Here is a 3,390-nt window from a genome sequence, read left to right as displayed (position 1 = left end):
CATGACTTCTAAATTGTATAGCCATTCTGCAAATGTGTTTGTTTTTGTTTTTTCATTTTTACAGATAAGGAATCTGAGGCTCTAAGCATTCAAATAGCCAGCCCACGGTCACATAGCTAGTAATTGATGGAGTCAGATCTTCAACCCGTATCCTTCAGATAACAAAACACACATTTCTCCAAAGATTTCACATCTCTTCTGTCCAAGAAACACTCATCCTGCCTTCATCTGCTCCTGCAATGGGTGTTAAGCACTTACCGGAGGCAGAGCGATATGTTGGGTACAATACGAGCCACGTGACGTCATGGGCATTTAAGTGTCATTCTTTGAAATGAACTTACAGAAAATTTTAATTCCTGATTGCAATAATGTCACCTCTTAATATTCTCATTCCTGACTACACATTATCGAAGTATAATGTACAAAACAGAAAAATCCACAAATCCTAAGTGTGCACTCAATGAGCTATCCCAGCACTACACTCTGTAACTGACATTCCCATCACCCCAGAAATTTCTTCATGGCCCATTGTAAACACTATCCTCTTCTTTTTTTCTCAAAGGTAGCCTTTATTTTTTATTTCTAATTGGATATGGGGAAACACCTTAAATAGCATAGGAGAGGAAGGACAGAATAAATTATATCTGCAGTGTTCTCCTAATTACATGATTCTTGACATGTAACTAAATGTTCAGGAAAACACTGGAAGTAAATAACCAAAATGTTCTCAGTGGTTATATTTTAGCAATCAAATTAGGACTGAATTTTAGTTTCTTCTTCCACAGAAAATATATATTACTCTAGTAAATAATCAAAGAACAAATGTTATTTAAAGGGAATAAACGCTATTACAAGAGATCGTACACATGATTTTTCATATTTGTCAGGAGCTGACATTATTTTACTGGTCCTGAAATGTGGAAGAGCTAAAGGAAATTGCCTGGGAAGAAAGGCTACTACATACAATATACTTAATAAAAACAATGTATATCCCATTAGAACATGGCCAATCATGATAATGCTTTTGGTTACACCATGGACACCAATTACTGAGAGGTATATACCAATGTAAAACACATGTGGCATGGTTGACTCTCTCATAGCCAGTGTGAATTCTGCTTTGATGCCAGCACAAATCTTATAAAGTTCCATTATGCTGCCTTTGCCACATTCTAGGTATTTCTTCACACACCCCTTATGGCTCTGCTTAGTAAAGAAAGAGTAGAAAATGATGCTAGAGACTATAAAATCAGACTAGCAGGAATTGTACAGCAAGGCAGCAGAAGATTCTGAGAACAGATCTAGAGTTTTAGAAATTGATCAAGGTCCAGGGATATGTAGACAGTATTTTCTGCATCTTGTTTAAAATTGTATCAAGAAATAGAAAAAAAAAAGTTGTATCTGTTATCTTTGTTTTTCACAGAAGTCAGATAATATATTGATGTGGGGAAAGATTTTGCTTTTAATAAGTCTTAAATATGCAATCGAGGTTAGCTGGATTCTTTTCCATTCTGCCCCTCCTCCTAATATTTCATCTGTGTATTTATTTTGGAAACACATTATAATTTACTATACAGAAGGGATGTCTGAGTCCTAGAGGGAATGCAACAAGAACTCAATAGAAAACAAATGGAAAAGAATTCAACAACAGTAATTTACGATATGATTTATCTAGGACAGAAGCTGAAAAACTTTCCTAATCATAACATCTTCTCTCTTGGTAAGTCAGTTTTCCCAGAAGGAGCTGGAGAAGGGAACACATATTTGAATCATTGATTGTAGAGCCTAGTCCTGCATCCAAGCAGAGGGCATGGTTCTGCTGTACTGTGCAGAATACTCCAGACTGAGTTACCTAGGGTGCTGAAGACCTGCAAAATTGGAGTTGGGGAAAGGGAGCAGAAATTTATTAAGAGTCACCCTGGTTCAAGCTTCATAAATAGTAATGAAGTTTGCAAATGCTAGGGTTCAAATGACTTTCTTTTTTTTTTCTAAGAAGATATTATTTTTCCTGGAAAGAAAAGCCCAGGTCCTTGCAATGTCTAAAACTTGGTGCTCTGATAGCTAGACCACAGAATTTAGTGGCCAGCAGTGACCCAGAGTGGTAATTTTTCAGGCCCTGACATCTATTTAATGTCTTTGATATGGTTATGTAAAAGTATTTCACATGCACGCTATTAATATTTAGGTGCCAGGTGGCCACTATGCCTGGTGGTCTATTATTTATGAGCCTGTTTCTTCTGATTCACGAGGAGATGAGTGGCTGCCACTGACCCGAGAAGGATTCTTTTAACATCACTCATTAATTGCTTCAGAGAAAAAATAACAGCACCTTACATCTTGGTGGTAGCATAAAATATAGTAATGTACTAGACTAGAGGTCAAGAGAATTGCACTGCATCTATAAATAGTGAAGACAGTAAGCTTATGCACTTACATATCCTCTCTGAGACTCAATTTCCTCATCTGCCAGATGGGAATGTTGACAACCTTTTTCATATGATCACATACAGTATACCTAGCAGGGTGCTGTAAAAATAGAAAATGCTTAGAATAAGTTTCCTATCTCACCTCTAGGGGGATCTCAGTTCTCTCATCTGAAAAGCATGGAATGTCAGATAGTTTCATTTCATATGAACTCCAATCAATTGTTATGAACTGCCTGGAGTGTTCTTGAAAAGGATTTGAAATCCATTGTGAGTATGTCATGCAAATGCTGGATAAATTAGTCATGTCTGCATTGGAGGAAGAATGAAGATGGCTGCCCATGAGCTGCCAATTTCTCAGCCCTCCCAGGTACAAACTCTGATTTTGAACTTGGCCTTTGTGTTTATGAACTACCTTAGATTGAATTAAAGGATCCTACTTAGGATCTTTGTTACTAGATCTTTATAGTGGCCCTAATAAAATTCAGGCACAGACTGGCAATGGCCCTACTCAGCTAGGGACTGTCATTCACAGACCTTACACACAGCTTGCCTTGCCAACTTTTGGCCAGTGTAGCTCTAAGACAACGTCTGGTATATAAATATTTGCCAGTAAAAGCAACTCTATGGAGACCTTACTGGTTTGGCTCAGTGGATAGAGCATCGGCCTGCGAACTGAAAGTTCCCAGGTTCGATTTTGGTCAAGGGCATATACCTTGATTGCGGGCACATCCCCAGTAGGAAGTGTGCAGGAGGCAGCTGATCGATGTTTCAAGCTCTCTATCCCTCTCCCTTCCTCTCTGTAAAAAATCAATAAAATATATATTTGTAAAAAGCAACTCTGTGGAGTTTTATTACCTTATGTATCCCCCAAAAGAGTCATGATAAGATCTCAGCTTATCATATTTGTTTATTTTATTTTATTATATTTTCATTGTTAACATTATTACAGATATCCCTCATTTCC

Source organism: Cnephaeus nilssonii, assembly GCF_951640355.1.
Source record: "Cnephaeus nilssonii genome assembly, chromosome: 14".
Lineage (NCBI taxonomy): Eukaryota > Metazoa > Chordata > Mammalia > Chiroptera > Vespertilionidae > Cnephaeus > Cnephaeus nilssonii.
Note: the sequence above shows the minus strand (reverse complement) of the source record.